Source organism: Hyperolius riggenbachi, chromosome 3 (genome assembly GCF_040937935.1).
Source record: "Hyperolius riggenbachi isolate aHypRig1 chromosome 3, aHypRig1.pri, whole genome shotgun sequence".
NCBI lineage: Eukaryota > Metazoa > Chordata > Amphibia > Anura > Hyperoliidae > Hyperolius > Hyperolius riggenbachi.
This window is the reverse complement of record NC_090648.1, coordinates 162,995,206-163,008,941: the sequence shown is the minus strand read 5'-3', so window position 1 is coordinate 163,008,941 and position 13,736 is coordinate 162,995,206. Positions and strand designations below refer to the sequence as shown.

General features: G+C 46.8%; 1 protein-coding gene and 1 long non-coding RNA gene across 9 annotated transcripts in view; one reads left to right on the top strand and one right to left on the bottom strand.

Moving 5' to 3' along the window:
• Positions 1-13,736, top strand: part of NTRK3 (neurotrophic receptor tyrosine kinase 3) — a 977,566-nt gene that overhangs the window by 266,342 nt on the left and 697,488 nt on the right. The window lies entirely within an intron of this gene.
• Positions 1-13,736, bottom strand: part of LOC137563114 (uncharacterized) — a 43,095-nt gene that overhangs the window by 12,605 nt on the left and 16,754 nt on the right. Inside the window, exon 3 of the long non-coding RNA XR_011030258.1 lies at positions 433-522. This is a non-coding gene — a long non-coding RNA (uncharacterized lncRNA). The remainder of the gene's footprint in view (positions 1-432; positions 523-13,736) is intronic.

Below are 13,736 nucleotides of genomic sequence, written 5' to 3'. Positions count from 1 at the left end.
ATGGCACCCCATGTGACACATGTATTTTAGACTTGTAATCGGAATGCCCCATCACACATGGGCCCATATGCAATTCACTTTTCTTTCTTAGTTTTCTCTAAGTTGATATTTTAAACTTGTCAATAAAATGCATTTTGAACCACCAGAAAGCAAGAAAATACTCAAAATAATTTTTATAGTACTTTTTCAACTATTTTTTGGTACTTTTTTTAGTTGAGAAGTGCTGGAAAGTTATTTTAAATTAAATATGAAAAATTATGTTCTAGGAGAAAACTCAGGTGAAAATTTGAATATCATATGGGCCATGGTATGCTGACTCCTAATGGAAACAAGTTTGTATGCTTATAAACAGTAAGTACATGAATAAGTATATGCAACCAAAGGTTAGCGTTGTAAATGCTTGTATTATAATACCTTTAAAGTAACAACTACCTTTAAGGATATGTGCCAGATATCTCCTCCTCATCCTCCTCCTCCTTCTTCTCTTCCTCGTCCTCCGCCTCCTCCTCCTCTTCCTTCTCCCTATTATTATTCTTATTATTATTCACAGATACACACACATTCATTGGCTCAGTAACCAAACTATGAAATACCAATGTTCCTAGAGTGCAAGTAATGGCCTGCTATAGCTTTACTTTATAATATCGTTCTAAGCCATTAAGTTTGTTTGGTTTCTGACATTCCAGTGATATGAAATGAAACAGCAGTGCAAAGTATCTGGTTGGCATAGTATGCTCAACAGCTTTCATGTGCATTAGCATTTACAAACATCCACAAATATGTTATGCTACAGAATGGGTAATCAGAGATATGCAACGCTTGCAAGATCCTTTTAACATTGTATATCAACACTTACATCACGCAGCAATAAGCTATTGGCACGTCACTTGACGGAAGAGAAAGCTTGATGTTATTCATAAATCTCATTTTCAACATTACTCTGAGTTCAAGTCAGTTTGGTGTTGGATGTCACTGGAGCGGCTTGTGTTTAGTGTTCACAAATGATCATGTAAATAACCATTAGCGAAAACGTCTAATAAAATGCAGATGGGGACCATTTTTGTGCAATACGGAATTAACTGTATTTGTTGGCAACAATACATGGCACGTCTCAGCGACAAAGAAACTGAACTTTGGCTGTGCTGATTTTCTGTATAGTATTTCTTTCCATCTGATCTCCAACAAATCATCTTCCGTTAAATCCATACGCATCGTCACAGGTCAACATACTGTCATACAAATTGCTACACTTTTCCAGTTTTTAACCTAATTGCAGTTTTGTATAGACGAGTATCTGGAAATGTCTGTAACATAACACTCTTTATTTGCTAATACGTCAGCACTGGTTGAACATCTGGATATGCTATTCATGTGATATTGCCGATATCTAGTGTTCTTCAAAGTCCATTTTCAAGGCCATTAAGGTTAGAGAAGACAAAGACAGCTAGCACTCAGTGCTGCAAGCAAACTGTCACTTAGGAGCACCATCAAGTATATACTGTGCTCCACAGCAAAATACTCCATACATTGTTAAAGAGAATCTGAAGCCTCCTTAAATTCAGCTTTTATTGCAAAAACCTGTTAACCTCCTTGGCGGTCTGATTCTTTCCAGATTTTAGGGTCTAAAAGCGGTGCAATTTTTTTCCACTCTTTCAGACCCTAAAACCTGAAAAAAATCATTCTGGCAGCGAGATCTGCAGCAAAATAAAAAAAAAATGTACCTTCCTGGGCTCCTGTTCTGCAGTTTTCTCTTTGCCCACAAGATGGCGCTAATATACATATAAACGAACTTCTCTATATTTCTCTAATATAGAGAAGTTCGTTTTCAATATTAGCCCCGCCCCCGATGACGTCACGCTGCCACCACCGCTCTGCTGCCACCACCACGGCTCCGCTGCTCCAACTGGCTGCCGGGTCCCCGGAAGAATAGCGGGGACATGGGAGATCCCGGCGGCCAGGGAAAGACCCCACACTGCCGGGGAGAGAGGCTGGAGTCCCGCTGCGCAGCGAGATCGCGCGCGGGACTCCACAACTAAAAGTAAAGCTCTGCAATGCCTACCCCGACCTGAGCTCGGGATCACCGCTAATAGCTTATTTTTTCTACCCTGAGCTCAGGTCGGGAAAAAGAGGTTAAGTATGTTTGCCCTAACTAAAACGCTGCATCCCCGTGGCTGTAATCTAACCCGTGCATCGGCTATCAGGCTGGCCTTTGTCACTTGTATACTTTGTTTTTGATTTTTCTCTCAGTGGAATTCCATTAAAGTGTTTGGCTTTGTTGCAATGCTGGTGCTCAGCTCTCTTCTTCTGAATTTAATGACCATTATCAAGGCCTCTTTTTTTCTGGTCCTTGTGTTTCTGAAAAGATTTACTTCTAATGGATATATTGAGTAAGCCTAAATATAAATTGATTCAAGTTTAAACCAGACACTTCATCTTTTTCACCTTTTTCACCATGTATGCCACACTCTGGTCTACCCACTAATTTGGTCTTGGGTGTCGGTCCTGCCATGCGGAGTACACATTCAGCACATGCTGCGGAGGGACTACTATTCCTGCTTTTTCTAATTTTGGCTGATAAATCTCCCCCATTTAGCCACTGCTTATTCATGTGCCCTTTTGTAGAAATGACTGTGTAGGTGATACAAAGCACTTCCTGTTTACAATTGTTCCATCCTGTTTGCAGTAGTTAGTTACAATACTATACCTCAATGGTTGAGTGACATATTCTTTCATATGTAAACACTACATTTGTAGGAAAGAACCAATAGGAAAGACTTTAAAAAAATACTTTCAGTAATACATTGTAGCCACTGTAAAGTCAGAAGGAAGGAATGCACAGGATCTTGTCAAGCTCCTGTGCATAGTCCTGACATCATAAGCAAGGTGGCAATGTCTGTCTAGGCATACAAGAGGCATGTATGTACCTACAAGATACAGGTAGTGTCAGATCTGTGTCCAGTTATCTATCTATGAAAATAAGCCAAATGTAGCTGGGTTAGACAGCAAACAACCATCTAAAACACAAGTCTACTCTATATCTTAATTGCAGGTAACAAACAAAATTAAAGATTGATCTAGTTAATGTCCTGACTTTAACCCAATACAGATGCTGTGACAGGACCTGAAGCAATTCATGCTCTAAACCCTGCCAATGTGTATTAATGAAAGAAGTCCTGTGAAGATGAGGGAACTAAATTCCTCAGCAGTGATGTGAATACTAATGCCAAATTACAGAGAATATCTGGCTGCAAATATTGCTGCTAAAGGTGATGCAATCAGTTTTTCAGTTTAAAAGGTTAATTACATTTTACAATGGTCATAATGGTGTTGGAGATTGTCACTCTTTAAATAAATGAAGAACAATTAAAAAAATGGATTTATGTAGGTCCTCTTCATCTATAGCAGTATTTTTGTGTAAAGATCAGTGTTAGTACGGTGTGAACATCTGTCATGCTAGAGGAAATCAAAAAAGATGCAAATACATTTTCACATCACCGTATATATGTGCAGTATGGGAAAAGGGAGAATGTAATCCACACTGTTTCGAATGTAACAGGATTCATGCCTTATGGTGAAAAGTATTCCCATGATAAAAGGTCCACTAACCTCTACATCTGTTCTACTCCATTATTCTCCTGTTATGATTTCGGCTATTCTGACTCTATAGAGATACATGGCATTGCTCCTAAAAAACGTGGCTTTGTGACACACATTCCTCTGCAGTGCAGTTCACATTGACAAGTGTGTGTGTGTCTGTGTGTGCGCCTGTGTGTGTGTGTGCTCGCGTGTGTGTGTGTGTGCTCGCGTGTGTGTCTGTGTGTGTGTGCTCGCGTGTGTGTGTGTGTGCTCACGTGTGTGTGTGTGTGTGCTCGCGTGTGTGTGTGTGTGCTCGCGTGTGTGTCTGTGTGTGTGTGCTCGCGTGTGTGTGTGTGTGCTCACGTGTGTGTGTGTGTGTGCTCGCGTGTGTGTCTGTGTGTGCGCTCGCGTGTGTGTGTGTGTGTGTGTGTGTGCTCGCGTGTGTGTGTGTGTGTGTGTGTGTGTGTGTGTGTGTGTGTGTGTGTGTGTGTGTGTGTGTGTGTGTGATTGATTGGCCATAAACCCCTTCTAGTTTCTCCCTGTCATGTTAATTGTACAGCAGAGGAACATCTAGACATTATTACCTTATTATCCCACGCTTGGCAGAGCTCACAACCTAAACAACTTAGACATAATCTTCCCATGCAAACTTTCCCTGTAACTATTCCCAGCATAGCTCGCTTTCTGCACTTGTGTGTGTTCTGGAAATAAAAATCAAAATAACATGCATTTGCGCTGAGATTTTATAACAGCATTTAATCATTGCTAATGGCTCTGAACAGCATTATACAATAGCAGCCTTAGAACACTCTGTATGAATTAAAAAGGATAGGGCAATTAATCTATGATTGGCACCAGCAATCATTTTGTTGGAAAAAGGTTTATGTAATGATGAAGTTGGACAGCTGAAAACATATATATATTTCTAACCCCCTCCTAGGAACTAATTTCCCACCTAATGCCTACTCTATCCCCCCCCCCCTTAGTGCCAAAGACTAACACTCTTCCCCCACCTAATGCCTAACCCCCCTCCTAGTGCCTAAAACTAACCAACCACCTAATACCTAGCATGAACCAAGTGCCTAAAACTATCCTCTCCCTTCTGATTTTTAACAATTACCCCAGCGCCAAAACAACCGCTACTTGTTCCCGAAAGGTTACGATTGGCTGCAAACATTATTTTCTATGTAGTAGCCAACTCACTGCTTGGGCACCTGATCACTGGTAAATTATTGGTAAATAGCACAGGCATCTAATGAACATCTGCCAGTCCTTGTGCCCATATGATCTGATCCCACAGATTTTATTCAAAACATCTTTCCAAACTCACCTGAACACCACACTTCAGCACTATTCAGCATTGAATCCACGGACAGGTTAACAGGAAGCAGGAAGTATCAGGTCATGTGTAATGCAGTATGCACTGTGAAGCACAAGTAAGTGAGCTGCTCGTTACACTGTTCACAGGTTCATTGCTAAATGGTGCTGAAGTGTGGTGTTCGGGAGAATTCTGAACTACGTTCTAAATTTGAACCCCAACACTAGTATTAACTAGTCCTAGTTGCTGCTTACTGCTATGAGGTTGTTACAGTAAAAGTCTATTAGTCTATTAGCAGGGGCTTAACTAGAGGGGAGCAGCCCCTGTTACCGCAGAGGGGCCCAGAGCTGTAAGGGGGCCCCAACTACTACTTCACTCCCACTGATTAAGGTGTCCATCTTCCAAAGTTTTGCTGGGGGCCCTATGATTTGTAGTTATGTCCCTGATCTATAACACAGACTGGTAAACACAATTTTCGTAAGACCAATTATATATTGAAAATTTTGCATACTAGAGAAGAGTGAAAAGGTGTGTGCTCTGACCAGTCTTCACCTGACATATATACTGGCTGCATCCAGAAATAATTGAAATAACTCAACACTGCAACCCTATAATTGCAGCACCAGGGAGTCAACCAGTCAAAACCCTCATCCACCATAGGGTAACTTCGACACGCAGACAGAAAAAACTGGGTCTCTACCTGGATTAAAAGGCCTCTTGGCCTATTTATTACACCACAGTGCAAAGCACAACGTTTCAACACAGAGGTCTTTTTCAAGCACTTGAAAAAGACCTCTGTGTCGAAACGTTGTGCTTTGCACTGTGGTATCATAATAAATAGGCCAAGAGGCCTTTAAATCCAGGTAGAGACCCAGTTTTTTCTGTCTGCATATATACTGGCTGCCTCAACCCTACTGACTAATTGAAATTGACTCTTGCCTAATAAAAATGGCAAGGTGTTTGCATGCTGCATTTGCCTACTAGTGTTGGGCGAACATCTAGATGTTCGGGTTCGGGCCGAACAGGCCGAACATGGCCGCGATGTTCGGGTGTTCGACCCGAACTCCGAACATAATGGAAGTCAATGGGGACCCGAACTTTTGTGGTTTGTAAAGCCTCCTTACATGCTACATACCCCAAATTTGCAGGGTATGTGCACCTTGGGAGTGGGTACAAGAGGAAAAAAAAATTAGCAAAAAGAGCTTATAGTTTTTGAGAAAATCGATTTTAAAGTTTCAAAGGGAAAACTGTCTTTTAAATGCGGGAAATGTCTGTTTTCTTTGCACAGGTAACATGTTTTTTGTCGGCATGCAGTCATAAATGTAATACATATAAGAGGTTCCAGGAAAAGGGACCGGTAACGCTAACCCAGCAGCAGCACACGTGATGGAACAGGAGGAGGGTGGCGCAGGAGGAGAAGAAGGCCACGCTTTGTGAGACACAACAACCCCGGCCTTGCATGAGGGCAAGAAGCGTGCGGATAGCAGGCTTTGTACCGCCATGCAGTCATAAATGTAATAAAGATAAGTGGTTCAATAAACAGGGACCACGCGGCAACGCTAACCCAGCAGCAGCAGACGTGATGGAACAGGAGCAGGCGCAGGAGGAGAAGGCCACGCTTTGTGAGACACAACAACCCAGGCCTTGCATGAGGGCAAGAAGCGTGCGGATAGCAGGCTTTGTACCGCCATGCAGTCATAAATGTAATAAAGATAAGTGGTTCAATAAACAGGGACCACGCGGCAACGCTAACCCAGCAGCAGCAGACGTGATGGAACAGGAGCAGGCGCAGGAGGAGAAGGCCACGCTTTGTGAGACACAACAACCCAGGCCTTGCATGAGGGCAAGAAGCGTGCGGATAGCAGGCTTTGTACGGCCATGCAGTCATAAATGTAATAAAGATAAGTGGTTCAATAAACAGGGACCACGCGGCAACGCTAACCCAGCAGCAGCAGACGTGATGGAACAGGAGGAGGCGCAGGAGGAGAAGGCCACGCTTTGTGAGACACAACAACCCAGGCCTTGCATGAGGGCAAGAAGCGTGCGGATAGCATGCTTTGTACCGCCATGCAGTCATAAATGTAATAAAGATAAGTGGTTCAATAAACAGGGACCACGCGGCAACGCTAACCCAGCAGCAGCAGACGTGATGGAACAGGAGCAGGCGCAGGAGGAGAAGGCCACGCTTTGTGAGACACAACAACCCAGGCCTTGCATGTGGACAAAAAGCGTGCGGATATAGCAGCAATGCTTTTTGCCGCCATGCAGTCATAAATGTAATACAGATGAGAGGTTCAATAAACAGGGCCCGGAAACGCAACACCATCCCAGATGTTCATTGGTCATGTTACTTGGTTGGGGTCCTGGAGTGTTGCGTAGTCATTTCCAATCCAGGATTGATTCATTTTAATTTGAGTCAGACGGTCTGCATTGTCTGTAGAGAGGCGGATACGCCGATCTGTGACGATGCCTCCGGCAGCACTGAAACAGCGTTCCGACATAACGCTGGCTGCCGGGCAAGCCAGCACCTCTATTGCGTACATTGCCAGTTCGTGCCAGGTGTCTAGCTTCGATACCCAATAGTTGAAGGGTGCAGATGGATGGTTCGACACAGCTACGCCATCTGACATGTAGTCCTTGACCATCTTCTCCAGGCGATCGGTGTTGGAGGTGGATCTGCACGCTTGCTGTTCAGTGGGCTGCGGCTGCATGGGTGTCAGAAAATTTTCCCACTCCAAGGACACTGCCGATACCATTCCCTTTTGGGTACTAGCTGCGGCTTGCGTTGTTTGCTGCCCTCCTGGTCGTCCTGGGTTTGCGGAAGTCAGTCTGTCTGCGTACAACTGGCTAGAGGAGGGGGAGGATGTCAATCTCCTCTCTAAAGTCTCCACAAGGGCCTGCTGGTATTCTTCCATTTTGACCTGTCTGACTCTTTCTTCAAGCAGTTTTGGAACATTGTGTTTGTACCGTGGATCCAGAAGGGTATAAACCCAGTAATTGGTGTTGTCCAGAATGCGCACAATGCGTGGGTCACGTTCAATGCAGTCTAGCATGAATTGAGCCATGTGTGCCAGAGTCCTACCAGAATCCTCATCATCCTCTTGTGAGCGTTGTGATAGTTGTTGTGATGCATCATAGTCGTCACCTTCCTCCTGGTCTGCTTCTGCTGACCATTCGCGTTGAATTGTGGAAGTCCAACGTGCACCGCTCTGGCCCTCGTCAGTGGTGGCATGAAATTCCTGCTCCAACTCCAGCTGTTCCTCCTCCTCTTCTTCGTCATAGCTGCTGGGGCCAGCGTTCCCTGAGGCGGATGGCCTGATGTTGGTACCATCACGCTGATCGTTTTCTCCTTCAGATTCCCCCAGTTGCATCATGACAGCTGTTTCCTTGATTTTTAACATCGACCTCTTCAGTAAACACAGCAGTGGTATGGTAATGCTGACTGAAGAGTTGTCACTGCTCACAAGCAACGTGGATTGCTCAAAATTTTGGAGGACTTGGCAGAGGTCCAACATGTTGGCCCAATCGGATCCACAGAAGCTTGGCAGCTGGCCGGATGCGCCTCGGTACTGCGCCGTCATGTACTGGACCACTGCACTCTTCTGCTCGCAAAAGCGGGCTAGCATGTGCAGCGTAGAATTCCAGCGCGTAGGGACATCACACAGCAAGCGATGGTGGGGGAGATTGAAGCGCTCCTGCATCTTGGCGAGTGCCCCCGAAGCAGTACTGGAATTTCTACAATGTTTGGACACTCGACGCACCTTCAACAGCAGATCGGGCACGCCTGGGTATGTCCTCAGGAACCGCTGAACTACTAGGTTCATCACGTGCGCCAGGCAAGGGATGTGTGTCAGCTTAGCCAACCTTAAAGCGCGAATGAGATTACTCCCATTATCACACACAACCATGCCCGGTTTCAGGTCCAGCGGTGCCAGCCACAAATCCGTCTGTTCCTTTATTCCCCTCCAAATTTCCTCCCCTGTGTGCTGCTTATCCCCAAGGCAGATTAGCTTCAGCAACGCTTGCTGACGCATGCCAACAGCTGTGCTGCACTGCTTCCACGATCCTACTGCTGCTGGGTTAGCGTTTCCGGATGAGGTACAGCTTTGAGATGCGTTGGAGGAGAAGGAGTCAGAGAGGTAGGTGCTGCTGTTATCCAGTGGGAGGGACGGCGGTGCAGCTGTTTGTGGCGTGGGCAACACCCGTGCCGTAGCAGGTGAGGAATCGCTGCCAGGCTCCACAAGGTTCACCCAGTGCGCGGTAAGGGAGATGTATCGACCCTGGCCGAACGCACTCGTCCAGGTGTCAGTGGTGAGGTGAACCTTGCAGGCAACGGCATTCTTCAAGCTTCGGGTTATTTTGCTGACCACGTGCTCATGCAACTCAGGCACTGCAGAGCGTGCAAAGTGGTAGCGGCTGGGAACCACGTAACGTGGGATGGCCACTGACATCATGCCCTTGAAGCTGTTTGTCTCCACCAATCGATATGGCAGCATTTCGCAGGCCAGAAGCTTGGCTATGCTGGCTGTTACTGCCACGGCCCGGGGGTCATTTGCTGGCAATTTCCTCTTGCGCTCAAACATCTCCGACACAGACAACTGAACCGTAGCGCTGCACACGGAAGGGCTGTTGGTTGTTGTGTTTGATGAACACTGGGAGACCTCAAGAGCACTACTCCGGAAAGTGACAGTGTCAGCGTCGTCTGATGTTTGTGAATGTTGTGAACCACGCAATGGCTGGGCTACTGCTGCTGCTGAGGCGGGTCTGGTGAACCCAAGGGAGGCAGTGTTGTTTCTGGTACCCTGTCCTGACGCGTTTGCCCAAAGAGTGGGATGTTTGGATAGCATGTGACGGCTCATGCTGGTGGTGGAGAGGTTGTTAATATTTTTCCCCCTGCTCAGGCGGGTCTTGCACACCTTGCAAATCGCCATGGTAACATCCTCAGTGCAGTCTTCAAAGAAAGCCCAGACTTTGGAGCACCTGCCTCCTTGCTGGCGATTTCTGTTTGCTCCTCTTTTGCCTCTCACTTGAACTTCCACGCTTGTGGTGCCTGAAATTGCGCGCCGCCTACCTTGTGGCACAAGGCGAACTCGTGCAGCAGTGTGTTCTTCAACAGACTCATCTGTGCTGCTGCTACGACGGCGATGTTCTCGTTCACAAACAAAATCTGGGTCTCTGTCCACATTGTCCATACCCTCCTCTTCCATCTCCTCAAACTCGTCATATGTCATTGTGGGCCACCGCCGTGGAGTAGAGCTCCCCACAACAACCTCTGCGCAGCACACTCCAACGTCGTCTTCCAGATCTTGTCGGCCGACCTCCTGCAATTGCAACCCCTCCTGCCCAAATTGCTCTGGGATTTGGGTTTCCGAGTCCTCTTCGGACTCGCCTCGTATTTCAGTGCGCGGTACATTTCCCACAGTTAACGGTTGTGAATCCAGGCACAACATTTCTGGCTGTTCCTCCATTGACCTTTGAAAGGTGGAAGTTTGTTGGGCTGGGAATAGCTCCTGCGAATACCCCATTGTGTCCTGAGGTAATTCATCGGACTGGTTATCTGGCAGTTGTGTGCGTGGTGTCGCTGCCGGTTGTGTCAGCTTTGTGCCCACTGGCTCCTTGTAACTGGCTGAGGACTCGGACCTCGTGCGTGATGTGCTGGTGCTGCTTAACCCACTGCTGGACGCTTGAGAGGTCATCCAAGTAATTATCTGGTCCTGTTCTTTTGGATTTGTGAGGGTTGTTGTCCTGGACAACATGGGTGGTATTGAGTGGGTTTTCTTGGGTGCTCCCCTGTGGCCTGTACGTGAACCGTCAGGGGAAACACCTCTTCCCTTGCCCCTCCCTCTTTCACCGGATTTCTTCCTCATTTCACTTATCCTTACAGTACACGCTGACTGGCAGCAGTACAGTGGCAGTACAGAAATGCTATACAGTACCACTATTCCCAGCAGCGACACAGAGCACAATGCTATACAGTGACGGGTGAGCGGTGTACCACTATTCCCAGCAGACACAGAACAGTGAACAGAATGCTATATAGTGTGGCTGAGCGAGCGGTGTACCACTATTCCCAGCAGACACAGAACAGTGAACAGAATGCTATATAGTGTGGCTGAACGAGCGGTGTACTACTGTTCCCAGCAGACACAGAACAGTACACAGAATGCTATATAGTGTGGCTGAACGAGCGGTGTACTACTGTTCCCAGCAGACACAGAACAGTACACAGAATGCTATATAGTGTGGCTGAACGAGCGGTGTACTACTGTTCCCAGCAGACACAGAACAGTGAACAGAATGCTATATAGTGTGGCTGAGCGAGCGGTGTACCACTATTCCCAGCAGACACAGAACAGTGAACAGAATGCTATATAGTGTGGCTGAGCGAGCGGTGTACCACTATTCCCAGCAGACACAGAACAGTAAACAGAATGCTATATAGTGTGGCTGAGCGAGCGGTGTACCACTATTCCCAGCAGACACAGAACAGTGAACAGAATGCTATATAGTGTGGCTGAGCGAGCGGTGTACCACTATTCCCAGCAGACACAGAACAGTGAACAGAATGCTATATAGTGTGGCTGAGCGAGCGGTGTACCACTATTCCCAGCAGACACAGAACAGTGAACAGAATGCTATATAGTGTGGCTGAGCGAGCGGTGTACCACTATTCCCAGCAGACACAGAACAGTGAACAGAATGCTATATAGTGTGGCTGAGCGAGCGGTGTACTACTGTTCCCAGCAGACACAGAACAGTACACAGAATGCTATATAGTGTGGCTGAACGAGCGGTGTACTACTGTTCCCAGCAGACACAGAACAGTACACAGAATGCTATATAGTGTGGCTGAACGAGCGGTGTACCACTATTCCAAGCAGACACAGAACAGTGAACAGAATGCTATATAGTGTGGCTGAGCGAGCGGTGTACCACTATTCCCAGCAGACACAGAGTGGCAGTAAACAGAATGCTATATAGTGTGGCTGAGCGAGGTACACAGAGTGGCAGTAAACAGAATGCTATATAGTGTGGCTGTGCAAGCGGTGTACTACTATTCCCAGCAGACACAGAGTGGCAGTAAACAGAATGCTATATAGTGTGGCTGAGCGAGGTACACAGAGTGGCAGTAAACAGAATGCTGAGCGAGCGGTGTACTACTATTCCCAGCAGCGACACACAATGACTGGGGGGGACCCTGGCTAGCGTGGCTGGAGCGCGAACTACCCTGCCTGCCTACCCAAAGCTAAACCCACAGACAAATGGCGGAGATATGACGTGGTTCGGGTATTTATTTACCCGAACCACGTGACAGTTCGGCCAATCAGAGCGCGTTCGGGTCCGAACCACGTGACCCGTTCGGCCAATCACAGCGCTAGCCGAACGTTCGGGGAACGTTCGGCCATGCGCTCTTAGTTCGGCCATATGGCCGAACGGTTTGGCCGAGCACCGTCAGGTGTTCGGCCGAACTCGAACATCACCCGAACAGGGTGATGTTCTGCAGAACCCGAACAGTGGCGAACACTGTTCGCCCAACACTATTGCCTACCAGAATATGCAGGATCTAAAGCTAAAGGCAGTTGGCTGATTGTGTAATGGTTAAGGGCTCTGCCTCTGACACAGGAGACCAGGGTTCGAATCTCGGCTCTGCCTGTTCAGTAAGCCAGCACTAATTCAGTAGGAGACCTTTGGCAAGTCTCCCTTACACTGCTACTGCCAATAGAGCGCGCCCTAGTGGCTGCTGCTCTGCTCTGGCGCTTTGAGTCCGCAAGGAGAAAAGCGCAATATAAATGTTATTTGTCTTGTCTTGTCTAAAGCTACCTCCCTGCCATCCCTGCAGGAGTTAGCCCTTTGCATCTCAACAGGGGCGCCGTGTGTAGGCCTCCTTGTACCCCCAAGAAATGGGGGGCAGTGCAGACACCCCCACAAAGCAACCATTGCCCGGTAGCGCCGCAACTGCCCCTCGGAGGGGGGTGGGGCAAGAGAACATGGATGGTACACCCCTCAGATGTGACCTATGCCTAGGGGGGGCCCATCCATTCTGCCACTCAAAGGATAAATTCCATACTTCGGTATTATTTGCTTACCTGTAGTGCACAATGCGCATCCTGGGAGCTAACACACCAATGGTGGGGCGAGGGGGGAGCGCAAACAAACCCCCCCTCCCAGTTCATGTCAGGTGAAGGCTGGTCAGAGCACACACCCTTTCACTCTTCCCTAGTATATATACTGAAAATCTTGGTGTGATATACAGTTAGAGCAAACATTTTGATGAGGTAAAGTGTGCAACCACTCGGCCTCTAAACATTTACACTTATGTTTATTGTATTTAATTTTTCAGGGAAGAAGGAGCAAACCTAATTGCTTGTTATGCAACCTCAACTTTTTCCAAGTTTTTATAAACGGTGTTAAACTATTGTCCCACTAAGCCGTCGAGCCCAGCCTAATGAAACAGTAAATATTTTGAAGCCTGACAGAACATTTGCGCTTGTAAATGGTGCATTCAAAATGTTTTATAGTGCTAGAAAATGTAGGACATGCCAATGTATTCTTGACTGTATTTCCCACGATGTTTAGCCAGCCAGCGCAATTTACCACAGAACACATATTCTTGTAAAATCCCTCTGGCTGATTGAGTATACTGGGAGATACAGTTCAAAAAACAGAACTAGTGCCAAAGGTTGACCCTCCCCGTTAAACCTTCGCTGCGCTTTCATTATTTCACCTTTCAGAAATCACGTTTTTTCTTCCCGGAAGGGACAATTTCGACAATTATAGTATCAGAAGATTGTGAGATTTGGGGCATCCTTATGGCACGTTTTCCTCTTGGCTGTTTTCCACT